Source organism: Oryctolagus cuniculus, chromosome Y (assembly GCF_051225735.1).
Source record: "Oryctolagus cuniculus isolate XC-2025 breed Fujian yellow rabbit chromosome Y, ASM5122573v1, whole genome shotgun sequence".
In the NCBI taxonomy this organism is placed as follows: Eukaryota; Metazoa; Chordata; class Mammalia; order Lagomorpha; family Leporidae; genus Oryctolagus; species Oryctolagus cuniculus.
In genome coordinates this window covers 4,461,657-4,479,241 of record NC_142889.1, presented here as the reverse complement: position 1 = coordinate 4,479,241, position 17,585 = coordinate 4,461,657, and the positions used below count along the sequence as shown (strand labels likewise).

The 17,585-nt window shown below is 54.8% G+C and overlaps 1 pseudogene; it reads right to left on the bottom strand.

The window, feature by feature from the left end:
* Positions 1 to 17,117, bottom strand: part of LOC149119135 (heat shock transcription factor, Y-linked-like) — an 80,979-nt pseudogene extending 63,862 nt beyond the window's left edge.
* Positions 17,118 to 17,585: the final 468 nt, after the last annotated feature.

Genomic DNA, 17,585 nt, shown 5'->3' with positions numbered 1-17,585 from the left:
GACTGACAGATTCCCGGTCCAGTCAGGGGCAGAAGGAGCGCCAAGGGGGTGGGGTGCTGGCGGGAGACTGACAGATTCCCGGTCCAGTCAGGGGCAGAAGGAGCGCCAAGGGGGTGGGGTGCTGGCGGGAGACTGACAGGATCCCCGTCCAGTCAGGGGCAGAAGGAGCGCCGAGGGGGTGGGGTGATGGCGGGAGACTGACAGGATCCCGGTCCAGTCAGGGGCAGGCAGCACCGCCAAGGGGGTGGGGTTTAGGCGGGAGACTGACAGGTTCCCCGTCCAGTCAGGGGCAGGCAGGGGAACGCTAAAGGGGTGGGGTGCTGGCGGGAGACTGACAGGTTCCCCGTCCAGTCAGGGGCAGAAGGAGCGCCGAGGGGGTGGGGTTTAGGCGGGAGACTGACAGGATCGCGGTCCAATCAGGGGCAGACAGTGGAGCCTAAAGGGGTGGGTTTCTGGCGGGAGACTGACAGGTTCGCGGTCCAGGCAGGGGAAGGCAGGGGAGCTAAGGGGGTGGGTTTCTGGCGGGAGACTGACAGTTTCCCGGTCCAGTCAGGGGCAGGCAGGGGAGCTAAGGGGGTGGGTTTCTGGCGGGAGACTGACAGGTTCCCCGTCCAATCAGGGGCAGAAGGAGCGCCGAGGGGCTGGGGTTTAGGCGGGAGACTGACAGGATCCCGTTCCAGGCAGGGGCAGGCAGGGGAGCTAAGGGGGTGGGGTTCTGGCGGGAGACTGACAGGTTCCCGGTCCAGGCAGGGGCAGGCAGGGGAGCTAGGGATGCGGGGTTCTGGTTGACGACGGGCAGTTTTTGGTCCGAGTCAGGAGCTGGCAGGGGAGCCAAGGAGGTGGGGTTCTGGCGGGAGACTGACAGGGTCCCGTCCAGTTGGGGCAGGCAGGACCGCCAAGGGGGTGGGGTGCTTGCGGCAGAGTGACAGTTTCCCGGTCCAGTTGTGGGCCGGCAGGGGAGCTAAGGCCTTGGGGTTTGGGCGCAGACTGACAGGTTCCTGGTCCAGTCGGGCAGGAAGGGGACCCAAGGAGGTGGGGTTCTGGCGGGAGACTGACAGGTTGCGGGTCCATCAGGGGCAGGCAGAGGAGCTGAGGTGGTGGGTTTCTGGTCATGCACTGAGAGCTTCCCGGTCCCGTCAGTGGCAGTCAGGGGAGCCAGTGAGCTGTGGTTTGAGCGGCAGACTGACAGGTTCCAGGTCCACTGGGGTAGGGAGGGGAGCTGAGGAGGTGGGGTTCTGGCTGCAGACTTGGAGGTTCCGGGTCCCATCGGGGCAGGCAGAGGAGACGAGGTGGGGTCCAGGCTGCAGAAGGAAAGATTCCTCGTCCAGCAGGGGCAGGCAGAGCAGATAAGGAGGTGGGGTTCTGGCCACAGACTGACAGGTTCCCGTTCGGCGAGTCAGGGGCACTCGGGTGAGCCAAGAAACTGTGGACGTTTATTTCTTCCTGAGAGGATGCGTTCTGAGAGGAGGAGCGTGGTGGGGGCAAGAGGTGCGGAGTCACCGCACGGACGCCGGGAGGCGGGTGAGAGCAGTCCTGAGGCGGGCAGCCAGCAGACTGACTCGTTTATTTCAGTTGCTACAGCTGCTTCTATGGCCAAGACAGCCCATCCAGTCAAGGGGCGGTCTAGGCCCTCACCAATCACAGCCTGTGGCCAGGCGGTTTCCAAAGCCATCCAATCACAGCCTGTGGCCAGGCAGGCTCTTGGTGCCAGGCAGGTTCTGAAACCATCCAGTCACGGCCCGCCATCAGTCAGGCTCTGTTGTCATGTGGTTTCTGAAAGCATCCAATCACGGCCGGCTGGCTGTCAGTCAGGCTCTGTTGTCATGTGGTTTCCTCTGTTGCCATGTGGTTTCAGAAGCCATCCAATCACGGCCTGGTGCCAGGCAATTTCTGTGGTCAGCGGCCATCTTGGCATGACCTTTCCTCCTCGGCGGCCATTTGGCATGACCTTTTTCCCTCAGTGGCTATCTTGACAGGACCTCTTCACCTTAACGACCTTTTCACCTTACCCCTTGCCATAGTGCACAGGGAACCTGTCAGCCTGCGACCAGACACTCCCCCTTAGCTCTCATGCCTGGACGTTGTGGTCCAGGATCCTTTCCGTCTGTGGCCAAACCTGGGAACCTTTCCATCTGCGGCAGGAATCTCACGTCCTTGGCTCACCTGCCTGCCCCTGAGGGGACCAGGAACCTGTCGGTCAGCAGCCAGAGCCCACCCCCTTAGTCTCCACTGAGTGGCCCTGATGGGACCGGGAACCTGTCGGCCTGCCGACAGAACCCACGTCATTGGCTCCGCTGACTGCCCCTGACAGCATGGGAACCTGTCAGTGTGTGACCGGAAACCAACCGCTTTAGCTCCTCTGCCTGCCCCTGATGGAGGTGGAATCCGTCACTCTGCGGCCAGAACCCCACATCCTTGGTTCCACTGACTTCCCCCTAATGGACCCAGAACCTCTCAGCCTCTGGCCAGACCCCACCTCCTTGGGCTCCCCTTCCTGCCCCTGATGGGACCGGGAATCTGTCAGTCTGCCGCCAAAACCCCACCCCTTAGCTCCCCTGCCTGGCCGTTCTGGACTGGGAACCTGTCAGTCTGCGACCAGAACCCCACCTCCATGGCTTCCCTGACTGCCACTGACAGAACTGAAACCCTGTCAGTCTGCGTCCAGAACCCCGCCTCCTTAGCTCCCCTGCCTTTCCCTGATGGGACCAGGAACCTCTCAGTCTCTGAGCAGAACCCCACTCCATCTGCTCCCCTTCCTGGACATCCTGCACCGGGACCTGTCAGTCTGACTCCAGAACCCAAACTCCTTAGGCTCCCCTGCCTGCCCCTAACAGCACCGGGTCATGTCAGTCTGCGACCAGAGGCTCACCTGTCTGCCCCTGACTCGACCTGGAACCTGTCAGTCTGCGGCAGGAATCCCACGTCCTTAGCTCCCCTGCCTGCCCCGAACAGAACTGGGAACCTGTCAGTCTGTGGCCCGGTCCCCCCACCTCCTTAGGCTCCCCTGCCTGCCCCTGACTGGACCAGGAACCTGTCAGTCTGCAGCCAAAGCCCCACCCAGCTTGGCTCCACTGAGTGCTCTTGACAGGACCGGGAACCTGTCAGTCTGTGGCCAGAACCCCACGTCCTTAGCTGCCCGCCCGCCTTTGATAGACCTGGAACCTGTAGTCTGCAGAAAGAACCCCACCACCCTGCCTCCCTGTCCTACTCCACACGGACATGGAACCTGAAAGTCTGCCGCCAGAACCCCACATCCTTAGCTCCTTTGGCTGCCCCTGATGGGACCAGGAGCCTGTCAGTCTGCATGCAGACTTGCTGTCCTTAGCTCCCCTTATTGTCCCTGACTGGACCAGGAACCTGCCAGTGTGCAGCCAAACCCCACATCCTTAGCTCCACTGCCTACCCCTGTTGGAAATGGAACCCGTGAGTCTGTGGCCAGAACCCCACCCACTTGGCTCCCCTGCCTGCCCTTGACGGGACTGGGAACCTGTCAGTTGCGGCCAGAACCCCATGTCCCTAGCTGCCCTTCCTGCCCCTGACTGGACCGGGAACCTGTCAGTGTGCAGCCAGAACCCCACATCCTTAGCTCCACTGCCTGCCTCTGTTGGACCCAGTACCTGTAAGTCTGCGGCTAGAAGCCCAGCTCCTGGGCTCATTTCCCGCCCCAGATGGACCCGGAATGTGTCAGTCTGCCACTAGAACCCTAACTTCTTTGCTCCCCTGACTTGCCCCTAACTGGAGCAGGAACCTGTCAGTCTGCAGCCAGAACCCCACCCTCTAGTCTCTGCTGAGTGCTCCTGACAGGACCGGGCACCAGTCAGTCTGCGGCCAAAACTCCACCCCCTTAGCTCCCTTGCCTGACCATACCGGACCAGGAATCTGTCAGTCTGTGGCCAGAACCACACGTAGCTAACTCCCCTTCCTGGCGTCACTGGACCGAAACGTGTCACTCTGAGGCCAGAACCACCCTCCTTGGCTCCCCTGACTGCCACTGATGGGACCGGGAACCCGTCAGTCTGCAGCCAGAACCCCAACCCTTGAGGCTCCAGTGAGTCCCCCTGATGGGACTGGGATCCTTTCAGTCTGCGGACAGAACTCCACCCCTTAGCTCCCAGGCCTGCCCCTGACTAGACCAGGAACCTGTCAGTCTGTGGCCAGAACCCCACCTCCTTGGCTCCCCTGACTGCCTCTTTCTGGCCTGAGAACCTGACAGTCGAGGACTACAACCCCACCTCTTGGATCCCCTGCCGGCCCTTGATGGAACTGGGAACCTGTCCGTCTGGGGCCAGAACCCCACCTCCTTGGCTCCCCTGCCTGCCGCTGATGGGACTGGTAGCTTGCCAGTCTAGGGCCAGAAACGCCGTCTTTGGCTCCCCTGCCTGCCCCTGACAGGACCGGGAACCTGTCAGTCTGCGGCAGGAACCCCAAGTCCTTAGCTCTCCTGCCTGCCCCTGACTGACCCAGAACCTGTCACTCTGCGACAGTTCCTGATCCAGTCAGGGGCACTCAGTGGATCCTAAGGGAGTGGTTTCTGGCTGCTGCAGACTGAGAGGTTCCCTTCCCATCAGGGACAGGCAGGGGTCTAAGGAGGTGTGGTTCTGGTCACAGTCTGACAGGTTCCTGGTCCTGTCATGGGCAGGCGAGGGAGCTCATGGTGTGGGGTTTGGGCCGCAGACCGACAGTTTCCCTGTCCAGTCAGGGGCAGGCAGGGAACCAAGACGTGGGTTTCTGGCCGCAGACCAACAGGTTCCCATTCTCCTCGGGGGCAGGCAGGGGAGCTAAGCAGGTGCAGTTCTGGCGGCAGACTGACAGGTTCCTGTGCCCGTCAGGGGCGGGCAGGGGAGCCCAGGAGGTGGGGTTCTGGCGGGAGACTGGCAGGTTCCGGGTGCCGTTAGGGGCGTCAGGAGAGCTAAGGGGCTGGATTTTGATAGCAAACTGACAGATTCCTGGTTCAGTCAGTGGACCCGCGAGGGAGCGAAGGGTGTGGGGTTCTGGCTGCAGACTGACAGGTTCCCTGTCCAGTCAGGGGTACTCAGTGGAGCTTAAGGGGGTGGGGTTATGGTGGCAGACTGACCGGTTCCTGGTCGTGAATGGATAGGCAGGGGAGCTAAGGGGGTGGAGTTCTGAACAGACTGAGGTTTCCTGGTCCCATCAGGGGCAGGCAGGGGAGCTGAGGATGTGGGGTTCTGGCCACAGACTGACGAGTTCACAGTCCTCTCAGGGGCATGCTGGGGAACTAACAAGGTGGGGTTCTCTGTGCTGACTGACAGGTGTCCGGTCCTGTCAGGGGCACTCAGTGGAGCCTAAGAGGGTGGGGGTTCTGGCTGCAGCCTGACAGTATGGACGGCCCAGTATGGACAGGCAGGGGAACTAAGGACCCCGGTTTCCTGCCGCAGCCTGACAGTTCCAAGTACCGTCAGGGGCATGTGGGGAGCTGGCGAGTGGGGGTTCTAGATGCTAGCTTGAAAGGAGCCAAGAGCCACCATAAAAAAATGGGGCTCCTGAGACAAACCGTTCCAGAGACGGCCTTGGAAAATGAGGAGCAAACCGGTTCACAGAGAAAGCAGTCAGCTACTAACCAGAGATACACAGAACACCTGCCTTGTAGATAAGCCCCTTCCCTACGCTTGCTCAAGGTTAACTAAAAAAGCTACAAGGCACATAGCAACCTATTCCTCTGTCCTAGAAACCCCCTCCCCTAATGTATCCCTTTGACCTAGTACTTTTCCACCGACATTACCACTTTAGACTGCCATACAAGGCCCGCTACTGAAAATTATCCAATGAACTTATGCCAGCCTATAATATGTTAATTTTGTGGTTTTGCCCTTTAAAAGCTGTGTGAGATAGCTGCTCAGGGCTCCTCTCGCTTGCTTGCTGCTTGTAGCAGTAGAGGGCCCATTTGTACAAATGAAATAAATTACCTCCTGTTCTATTGCATCGTCTGGTCCAGAGTCTGTGTTTCTGGGGTCGTCACAAGAGGACACCGCTTTTGAGGTCCTACATATGGGGGCTCGTCCGGGATTTGGGGGACCCCAGACTCCCACACTCCATCGGCCAGATGGAGGTAAGTTTGCTTACTTGTGTATTATTGTAACTGTGGTTTGTACTGTTTGTCCTTGTCTGCCAGGACGACGTGGAATCCGTCCTGGGGCGCCTGTACAGGCTCAGTACTGACTGGACCAAAGGGGAAGACAGACGTGTCGTGAGGCCCCTGGTCCAACCCTGGAGGACGCTCCAGTGGTGGTCTGGGAAGGAGGGAAAGAGAGCATTTCCCTTCTTCAAAGGGAGAGCCTGGCCAAACGGCCGCTCCCTTCTGAAATTTTGGTTTTGGTTTTGTCTCGGTCTGTTGCTGCGCGGCTTGTGATTTCAGACGTGTCCTGAGACTCCTGGTTCAACCCTGGAGAACGCTCCGGTGGTGGTCTGGGAAGGAGGGAAAGAGGGAATTTCCTTTCTTCCAGGGGAGAGCCTGGCTAGGCTGCCGCTCCCTTCTGATAGTTTCGGTTTTGTCTCGGTCTGTTGCCGCGCGACTTGTGATTTGTGTTCTGTGTGTCACTGTTTTTGTTGTCCTTTATCTCTTACTGTCTCCCCCTTCTGTTTTTATTGTTGTGTTTGATTGCTAGATGTATACTTGTATAAAAAATGTGTATTGTATTCTTATAATGTGTTAATTATGTCTACTTCTCAATGCAACTCTAGGGCCAAATGTAGGGACAAATTTTTGGGCTGGAGAGGCTTGTACCTAGATTTGGCTCTGGTAACCAAGAAACTTTGCTGCCGAATGACCTTCTCCTGCTCCTTGGGAGCCTGGCCAGCTCCCGGGGAGGAGGATAAAGGAATGTTTTCTGATAAACAGGTGGGCATGCTTCATGTCTCGGCTCTCTGGCCAAGACCCGAGATGGGACGCACTGCTTGCCTAACATCTTGGCAATGAGCCACCCTTGTCCTTGGGGGCTTTTAGGGGGAGACGGAGCAAGCCTCTGTTGCTGCTGTTTCGTTTCGGGGGGAACACACAGTCAAGCTGAATGTTAAATGTGCCCGTGATGATTACTAATAATGTTTAATTCTCAGTATGGATCCTTCTCCGGAGCTGTGTGAAGATTGCCTAGTGATGCCCACAGTACTGTAAATTCTACAAAACATAAGTACAACGTGGACATGATCAATTGGCTACTGTGATTGAGGTGTTCTGTGACAGTCCCTTTAATGAGAAATTAACAAAATGGATTAATAACAGGACATTCAGGACCTGACGCTCTGCTTGGTATGTCATTACAAAAATCATCAAGGAGGGCTATGCCTGATAAATGAGGGTGCTATAAATGTGGGCAACAGGGACATGTACAAAAATTGTCCAGAAGTCAAAAATCAAAATAAGGCTCTTCCTGGGATTTGCTTCCAGTGCTAAAGGGGAAGGCATTGGGCCAATAAATGTCACTCCAAAACTGATAAAGAAGGTAATTCATTAAAAAAACAGAGTTCAGGAAACTGGAAGCGGGGCCAGCCTCAGGCCCTCCCTACAGGGATCAGTGGACCATCTTGCCATAGTATCATTAAAGCAATGGAGCCATGTTTATTGCAACATTCTGTTAATCTATGCTCCTTTACCATCTTTCCTGTAAATAATTTTAGTGTGCACTACAAGGCTTGCAGCGTATTTCTTGCAGATTAAAAGTAACTAAGTCTGTGCACATCAGACAGCTAAAAAGTAATTTACTGTCACAAATTGGCATAGTTGGCAGGATCTGCAAGTATGCAAAGCAATGCCTTTCTTTAAAAGAAAAACTGAAGTTGCATGTGTAACCTGTGATGTTCCTGGCTGGAAAGACCTTCAGTTCGCCTCTTTGGTGAAGGAATGGGCTCTCTGCTCAGAATCGAGTGAGAATTGGGATGGCAAGTTACAGAGTGCACAGCCTCCACAAGTTATTGAGGTTTTGCTATCAGTGCCGGTGGAAAAGGGGGATAAACTATAGGCTTTGGGGAGGTGAGAATGGATTTTGTTATCTGCATACTGATGCATGTGTAAGCAATTGGAAAAAACAGTATAAGATAAATGTAAATTGGGAAAAGAAAATGCTGCCCTTTGGAGTCAAACTGCTAGATAGTGGTAGAAAAAAAAAATTATATCAAGCTCCTGTACTGCTGCCAGGGCCAACTAAGGTTATTCAGTGTAAACAATACAAAATTCCAGGTGGACATAAAAAAAATCTAAAACAGTAAAAAATTATCTTAGTGCTGAAGTGATGATTCCCATAATCACTAAAAGAAATTATCTAATTTGACATGTTATGAAATCAGATGAAACCTGAAAAATAACTGTGGATTACAGGGAATTAAACAAAGTTACTCTCCCATTGACTGCTACAGTCCCAGATACCATCATTTTAATGTAAAAGGTCACAAACATAAAAGCGTGTTCTTGATAAAAAAAAGTTAAAAAAAAAAGAAATACTTTTAAAAGGATATGATTTGTAAAAATTGTTTATCTTAATGGCTGGTTTATACTAGAATGAAAAAAAGGGGGGGGAAGAAAAAGGTTTGAGCAAGTTACAGAAGGTGTGAGAAAGTCGCAAAATGTTATGGGAAGAAGAAATCTTTGGTTATTTTCTTTGACATAAAATCAAAATCTGATCCTCTGTTAAAGCAATGAGTTAAAGTAATCTATTATGTTCTCTTGATGTCTCTGTTAAATTCTAACTGCTTAAAAACAGCTGTAAAAAGAGCAGTGGTGAAATGGAGGGATCCTATCACCAATCAATGGAATGGACCTGATCCAGTACTGGTATGGGACAAGGGCTCCTAAGGGATGGGTTTTTCCATGTAACCAACATGCCTTTCTGCAATTGCTCCCTGGGCCGTGTGGCCCTGATGCTAACATCTGTATTTACAGCAGCGGATAGAGCAGTGGTGTGCTTTACCTGAAGACTACAATAACAACATCATCCTAATAGGAGAGGACACTGCCCTTGCCATGGCTGCATCAGTAGTAAGTGTTCCTGGACTGGCTTTTGGAAATAATCGTGGACTATGAAGGCTTACATGTTTGGTGACCAAAGCAATCAATCTTACTGCTACTGTGCTATCCAATATAGCCAAAAAAATTGGATCAAGTTCACTCAGGAGTGCTTTTAAGCCATGCAGCTAACAATTACTTGCTGTTAAAAAGATCATTTAAGTTATAAATCTGTACCTGGGGGATGTTATTTTAACATTACTAACAATGTGCCATATATAGAGTCTGTTATTGATAAACTTAAGAGTAAAATGCAACATATGTTTATTACTAACCCACTATTCATTTGAAGGGTTTCAATGGATTCATTGGTTATTAATGTTGGCTGGACTGCTACTGCTTTTCCCACTTTATATGGGATGTCTTCCGTGTGTTCTGCATTTTATGCTGACTTCCCTATAGTATAAATGGACTGAGATTCATCATTTAAAACTTCGTACCAAGCCTCCTTTGTAATCAAAATAATTGATATTTGGCTATATGTTTCATCTCTCACCTAATGTTGGGCTGGAATGGTACTCAAAGACGGGTAAGACACTCAGAATCCTGTACCAACCTAAGACAGGGCTCTAGGCCAAGCTGCCAGAGTTACCGATGACGGGTAAGGACAGAGATGACTGAGGGCAACCTAAGACAGAGGCCATTCTCAATTTAAAAAAAAAAAAATATATATATATATATATATATATATATATAAAAACCCATGGCTGGCCATGGGCCCACATGCTAAGGCCTGGCTTGCTGATCATTGGCATTAGTCCTCACGCAACAGTATCAAGCCCTGGCCACCAGTGACCGTATTGAAACCCCTCATTAACGGCACACAATTTTAGGATTAAAATTAGTTCAAAGAGAAAATGGGGGAATGAAAGGAGCCAAGAGCCACCATAAAAAAATGGGGCTCCTGAGACAAACCGTTCCAGAGACGGCCTTGGAAAATGGGGAGTAAACCGGTTCACAGAGAAAGCAGTCAGCTACTAACCAGAGATACACAGAACACCTGCCTTGTAGATAAGCCCCTTCCCTACGCTTGCTCAAGGTTAACTAAAAAAGCTACAAGGCACATAGCAACCTATTCCTCTCTCCTAGAAACCCCCTCCCCTAATGTATCCCTTTGACCTAGTACTTTTCCACCGACATTACCACTTTAGACTGCCATACAAGGCCCGCTACTGAAAATTATCCAATGAACTTACGCCAGCCTATAATATGTTAATTTTGTGGTTTTGCCCTTTAAAAGCTGTGTGAGATAGCTGCTCGGGGCTCCTCTCACTTGCTTGCTGCTTGCAGCAGTAGGGGGCCCATTTGTACAAATGAAATAAATTACCTCCTGTTCTATTGCATCGTCTGGTCCGGAGTCTGTGTTTCTGGGGTCGTCACAAGAGGACACCGCTTTTGGGGTCCTACAAGCTAACAGGTTCCTCATCCAGTCAGGGGCATTCAGTGGATCCTAAGGGAGTGGGTTTCTGGCTGCAGACCGAGAGGTTCCCCGTCCCATCAGGGGCAGGCAGGGGAGCTAAGGGGGTGGGTTTCTGGCGGGAGACTGACAGGTTCCCGGTCCAGGCAGGGGCAGGCAGGGGAGCTAGGGATGCGGGGTTCTGGTTGACGACGGGCAGCTTTTGCTCCGAGTCAGGAGCTGGCAGGGGAGCCAAGGAGGTGGGGTTCTGGCGGGAGACTGACAGGGTCCCGTCCAGTCTGGGGCAGGCAGGACTGCCCAGGGGGTGGGGTTCTGGCGGCAGAGTGACAGATTCCCGGTCCAGTTGTGGGCCGGCAGGGGAGCTAAGGCCTTGGGGTTTGGGCGCAGACTGACAGCTTCCTGGTCCAGTCAGGGGCAGGAAGGGGAACCAAGGAGGTGGGGTTCTGGCGGGAGACTGACAGGTTGCGGGTCCATCAGGGGCAGGCAGAGGAGCTGAGGTGGTGGGTTTCTGGTCGTCCACTGAGAGCTTCCCGGTCCCATCAGTGGCAGTCAGGGGAGCCAATGAGCTGTGGTTTGAGCGGCAGACTGACAGGTTCCAGGTCCACTGGGGTAGGGAGGGGAGCTGAGGAGGTGGGGTTCTGGCTGCAGACTTGGAGGTTCCGGGTCCCATCGGGGCAGGCAGAGGAGACGAGGTGGGGTCCAGGCTGCAGAAAGAAAGATTCCTCGTCCAGCAGGGGCAGGCAGAGCAGATAAGAAGGTGGGGTTCTGGCCACAGACTGACAGGTTCCCGTTCGTCGAGTCAGGGGCACTCGGGTGAGCCAAGAAACTGTGGACGTTTATTTCTTCCTGAGAGGATGCGTTCTGAGAGGAGGAGCGTGGTGGGGGCAAGAGGTGCGGAGTCACCGCACGGACGCCGGGAGGCGGGTGAGAGCAGTCCTGAGGCGGGCAGCCAGCAGACTCGTTTATTTCAGTTGCTACAGCTGCTTCTATGGCCAAGACAGCCCATCCAGTCAAGGGGCGGTCTAGGCCCTGACCAATCACAGCCTGTGGCCAGGCGGTTTCCAAAGCCATCCAATCACAGCCTGTGGCCAGGCAGGCTCTTGGTGCCAGGCAGGTTCTGAAACCATCCAGTCACGGCCTGCCATCAGTCAGGCTCTGTTGTCATGTGGTTTCTGAAAGCATCCAATCACGGCCGGCTGTCAGTCAGGCTCTGTTGTCATGTGGTTTCCTCTGTTGTCATGTGGTTTCAGAAGCCATCCAATCACGGCCTGGTGCCAGGCAATTTCTGTGGTCAGCGGCCATCTTGGCATGACCTTTTTCCCTCAGTGGCTATCTTGACATGACCTCTTCACCTTAACGACCTTTTCACCTTACCCCTTGCCGTAGTGCACAGGGAACCTGTCAGCCTGCGACCAGACACTCCCCCTTAGCTCTCATGCCTGGACATTTTGGACCAGGATCCTTTCCGTCTGTGGCCAAACCTGGGAACCTTTCCATCTGCGGCAGGAATCTCACGTCCTTGGCTCACCTGCCTGCCCCTGAGGGAACCAGGAACCTGTCGGTCAGCAGCCAGAGCCCACCCCCTTAGTCTCCACTGAGTGGCCCTGATGGGACCGGGAACCTGTCGGCCTGCCGACAGAACCCACGTCATTGGCTCCGCTGACTGCCCCTGACAGGATGGGAACCTGTCAGTGTGTGACCGGAAACCAACCGCTTTAGCTCCTCTGCCTGCCCCTGATGGAGGTGGAATCCGTCACTCTGCGGCCAGAACCCCACATCCTTGGTTCCATTGACTTCCCCCTAATGGACCCAGAACCTCTCAGCCTCTGGCCAGACCCCACCTCCTTGGCTCCCCTTCCTGCCCCTGATGGGACCGGGAACCTGTCAGTCTGCCGCCAAAACCCCACCCCTTAGCTCCCCTGCCTGGCCGTTCTGGACCGGGAACCTGTCAGTCTGCGACCAGAACCCCACCTCCATGGCTTCCCTGACTGCCACTGACAGAACTGAAACCCTGTCAGTCTGCGTCCAGAACCCCGCCTCCTTAGCTCCCCTGCCTTTCCCTGATGGGACCAGGAACCTCTCAGTCTCTGAGCAGAACCCCACTCCATCTGCTCCCCTTCCTGGACATCCTGCACCGGGACCTGTCAGTCTGACTCCAGAACCCAAACTCCTTAGGCTCCCCTGCCTGCCCCTAACAGCACCGGGTCATGTCAGTCTGCGACCAGAGGCTCACCTGTCTGCCCCTGACTCGACCTGGAACCTGTCAGTCTGCGGCAGGAATCCCACGTCCTTAGCTCCCCTGCCTGCCCCGAACAGAACTGGGAACCTGTCAGTCTGTGGCCAGGACCCCACCTCCTTAGGCTCCCCTGCCTGCCCCTGACTGGACCCGGAACCTGTCAGTCTGCAGCCAAAGCCCCACCCAGATTGGCTCCACTGAGTGCTCTTGACAGGACCGGGAACCTGTCAGTCTGTGGCCAGAACCCCACGTCCTTAGCTGCCCGCCTGCCTTTGATAGACCTGGAACCTGGAGTCTGCAGAAAGAACCCCACCACCCTGCCTCCCTGTCCTACTCCACACGGACATGGAACCTGAAAGTCTGCCGCCAGAACCCCACATCCTTAGCTCCTTTGGCTGCCCCTGATGGGACCAGGAGCCTGTCAGTCTGCATGCAGACTTCATGTCCTTAGCTCCCCTTATTGCCCCTGACTGGACCAGGAACCTGTCAGTGTGCAGCCAAACCCCACATCCTGAGCTCCACTGCCTACCCCTGTTGGAAATGGAACCCGTGAGTCTGTGGCCAGAACCCCACCCACTTTGGCTCCCCTGCCTGCCCTTGACGGGACTGGGAACCTGTCAGTTGCGGCCAGAACCCCATGTCCTTAGCTCCACTGCCTGCTTCTGTTGGACCCAGTACCTGTAAGTCTGCGGCTAGAAGCCCAGCTCCTGGGCTCATTTCCCGCCCCAGATGGACCCGGAATGTGTCAGTCTGCCACTAGAACCCTAACTTCTTTGCTCCCCTGACTTGCCCCTAACTGGAGCAGGAACCTGTCAGTCTGCAGCCAGAACCCCACCCTCTAGTCTCTGCTGAGTGCTCCTGACAGGACCGGGCACCAGTCAGTCTGCGGCCAAAACTCCACCCCCTTAGCTCCCTTGCCTGACCATACCGGACCAGGAATCTGTCAGTCTGTGGCCAGAACCACACGTAGCTAACTCCCCTTCCTGGCGTCACTGGACCGAAACGTGTCACTCTGAGGCCAGAACCACCCTCCTTGGCTCCCCTGACTGCCACTGATGGGACCGGGAACCCGTCAGTCTGCAGCCAGAACCCCAACCTTGAGGCTCCAGTGAGTCCCCCTGATGGGACTGGGATCCTTTCAGTCTGCGGACAGAACTCCACCCCTTAGCTCCCAGGCCTGCCCCTGACTAGACCAGGAACCTGTCAGTCTGTGGCCAGAACCCCACCTCCTTGGCTCCTCTGACTGTCCCTGACTGGACCAGGAACCTGTCAGTCTGTGGCCAGAACTCCACCCCTTAGCTCCCCTGCCTGCCCCTGACTGGACCTGGAATCTGTCAGTCAGTCTGCGGAAGGAACCCCATGTCCTTAGCTCCCTGCCTACTCCTGATGGGACCAGAGACCTGTCGTCATTCTGTGGCCAGAACCCCACCTCCGTAGGCTACGCTGCCCGTCCCTGACTGGACCAGGAACTGGTGAGTCTGCAGCCAGAACCCCACCCCATCAGCACCCCTACCTACCCTTGATGGACCCGCAACTGTCACCTGTGGCCAGAACCCCACCTCCTTAGGCTCCCCTGCCTACCTGTGACGGGACTCGGAACCTGTCAGTCTCGACCAGAGCCTAACCTGCGTGGCTGCCCTGACTTTCCCTGAGGGGGCCAGGAACCTGTCACTCTGTAGCCAGAACCCCACCTCATTAGGCTCCCCTGACAGCCCCTGTCTCAGACCCGGGGGCCAATCACAGGCTGGGTTGGTGTGTGTGTCCTGTTTCTGCGACTCAGGGCGGACATGGTCTTGAACCCAGCTCACTTCTCTCTTTTCTTACTTTTACTTCATTTTATTTATTTTTTTATTTTATTTTTTGACAGGCAGAGTGGACAGTGAGAGAGAGAGACTGAGAGAAAGGTCTTCCTTGCCGTTGGTTCACCCTCCAATGGCCGCTGCGGCCGGCGCACCGCGCTGATGCGATGGCAGGAGCCAGGTGCTTTTCCTGGTCTCCCATGGGGTGCAGGGCCCAGGCACTTGGGCCATCCTCCACTGCACTCCCGGGCCACAGCAGAGAGCTGGCCTGGAAGAGGGGCAACCGGGACAGAATCCGGCGCCCCGACCGGGACTAGAACCCGGTGTGCCGGCGCCGCTAGGCGGAGGATTAGCCTTGTGAGCTGCGGCGCCGGCCTATTACCTACATCTTTAGAATCCTACCTGATAAAGGCAAAACAGAAGAAGAGGGCTGGTTGTTAACCATATCCGTAACTTACCTCCTGCATTTTGTTCTTTGGCTGTAGGACACATTTCATGATTTTATTTTCATTTCATTCACACCACTTTTTTTAAAATTGACAATTATCCCGGTTTATTTTAAATAAGCAGAAAATTCCAAATGGCCTTTAAGATGACTGTGGTTTGCTTTCATGCTTACTTATAGTTTCCACTAAAAAAGTACCAATCTCTGGCAGGAAAAACATGTCATCCTACCTGTAGATAAGGACAGCAGGAATAAGCCCAACATTTTTCTTTTTCAAAAGCTGTGACATAGGCCTGGGGCTGTGGTGTTAGCACGTTAAGCCTCTGCCTGTGGCGCCGGCATCCCGTATGGGCGCGGGTTCGAGTCCCAGCTGCTCCACTTCTGATCCAGCTCTCTGCTGTGGCCTGGGAAAGCAGTGGAAGATGGCCCAAGTCCTTGGGACCCTGCACCCGCGTGGGAGACTCAGAAGAAGCTCCTGGCACCTGGCTTTGGATCAGTCCAGCTCTGGTGGTTGTGACCATCTGGGGAGTGAACCAGTGGATGGATGGAACCTGTGGGGAGCAACTCGGACTAGACTGTTACTGGAATTAAGACTTATTCTATGCATCTGCTCTCCCACAATATGGCGCTGGGAGAGAAGAAAACAGCTTCTACACAGCTGCCTCCAGTTCAGCCAATAAACTGTAGGACTTGCTCCTGATTGGAGGAGAGCAGCGTACTCGGCGTGTGGGCAGACGAGTTAGGATTGGCGGAGGAGGACTATAAAGGAGGAGAGAGACGGCATGCACCAGGAACATCTAAGAGGAACATCTAAGGGGAACATCTAAGGGGAACACCTGTGCAGCCCCCAGAGAGCCGGCCGGCGGTGTGCCACCCCCCTGCGGAAGTGGGGAATGTGGCAGGGGGAACTGCCCTTCCACGGAGGTGGAAGGGACAGTAGCCAACCCGGGAAGAACCAGCAGCAAACCCGGGGAGGGCCGAGCAGACGAAAGAACAGCGCAGGGTCCTGTGTCGTTCCTCCACGAAGAGGGGGAGCGACAGAACCCCCCCCCGTAACTCTGCCTCTCAAATCAATCAATCAATCTTATGTCCACAACAGCCAGGGCTGGGCTAGGCTGAAGCCAGGAGAGTGGAACTCCATTGGGGTCTTCCACGTGGGTGGCAGGGACCCAAGGACTTGGGCCACCACCTGCTGCCTTCCCAGGAGCGTTAGCAGAAGCTGGAATGGACGTGGAGGCGGGACTAGAACTGGCATCCTGAAACAGAATGTGGGTGTCCCCTGGGCACTCTGGCTTTGGCCTGGCCCAGCCCTGTATATTGTGTGCATTTGGGGGGTGGACCAGTAACCAGCAGAGAGCAGATTCCCCCCCACTCTGCTGTTGCTCTGCCTTTCAAGTAGATGAAGCCAAACATGCTTTTAAAAATTCATTGAGGCCGGTGCCGCGGCTCACTAGGCTAATCCTCTGCCTTGCGGCGCCGGCACGCCGGGTTCTAGTCCCGGTCGTGGCGCCGGATTCTGTCCCGGTTGCCCCTCTTCCAGGCCAGCTCTCTGCTGTGGCCAGGGAGAGCAGTGGAGGATGGCCCAAGTGCTTGGCCCCTGCACCCTATGGGAGACCAGGAGAAGCACCTGGCTCCCGCCATCGGATTGGCACAGCTCCCGCCACGGCGGCCATCTTGGAAGGTAAACCAACGGCAAAGGAAGACCTTTCTCTCTGTCTCTCTCTCTCACTGTCCACTCTGCCTGTGAAAAAAAAATTCATAGAAAATGGAATTTTGGTGCAAAAAAAGATTGAAGTCCATGTGTAGTTTTTTCACAATCCTTTTTCCATAAATTTTTTTGAAGGTCCCTTGAACTCAAACAAGTCTAGAAGCTAACACAACGGAAACGTTACATCACCGTTCCCAGCCTTAGGGCCAGATTTGGAATATTACCTGTGCCCCAAACGAGGAGCTATAAAACAGCTTTACATATCGGGGAAGAAAGAGTGCAAATGTCGGGGCAGAGAGGAGGGATGAGGAGACAGAGGCGCGCACTCACGTCGCTCTTCTCGGTGCTTCTCCGTCGTCGCGAAGTACCGGCGCAGCTCCTCGGTGATCTCCATGTTGCTCAGGTCGCATTCCACCTCCACATCCGACTCAGACTCCAGCTCCTCCTCCTCCTTCTCCTCCTCGGACACAGTCTGGTCTTTTCTCATGGACACCTGCATGCTACCGCTGTCATGTGGAAGCCGCCCATACCTTTCACGAGGTAAGAGAATTTTTTTGGAGAATTTTTCCCAGGTGTTCTAGAATGTACCAGAACATCACCAAGTGAGTCTGGGGGGATTCTGGGATACAGGTCTGAGTAGAAGTTTCCCGGCTGGGTGTGACGGGCGTCCTGGTGCCGGCCTGGCCCTGCGGACATTGACGTGACATCCCGCGCCCACCGGGGCTGCGGAAACTTCCAGCACGTCAGCAGAGGGTCTCAGACCCCCCCAGGACGCTCGCTGGGTTCTCTGGAACATACTGGAACATTCTACAACATTCCAAGACCCCAAAGACACTCACCAAGCGGTCCAGGGCTTCCTACGAACATTCTAGAAAATTCTACGTCATCCGCCAGTATTCCTGAACACTCCAAGACCAGGCGCTCTAGAATACTCTAAGGCCCCGAGGACGTGCACCGGGCTCTCTGG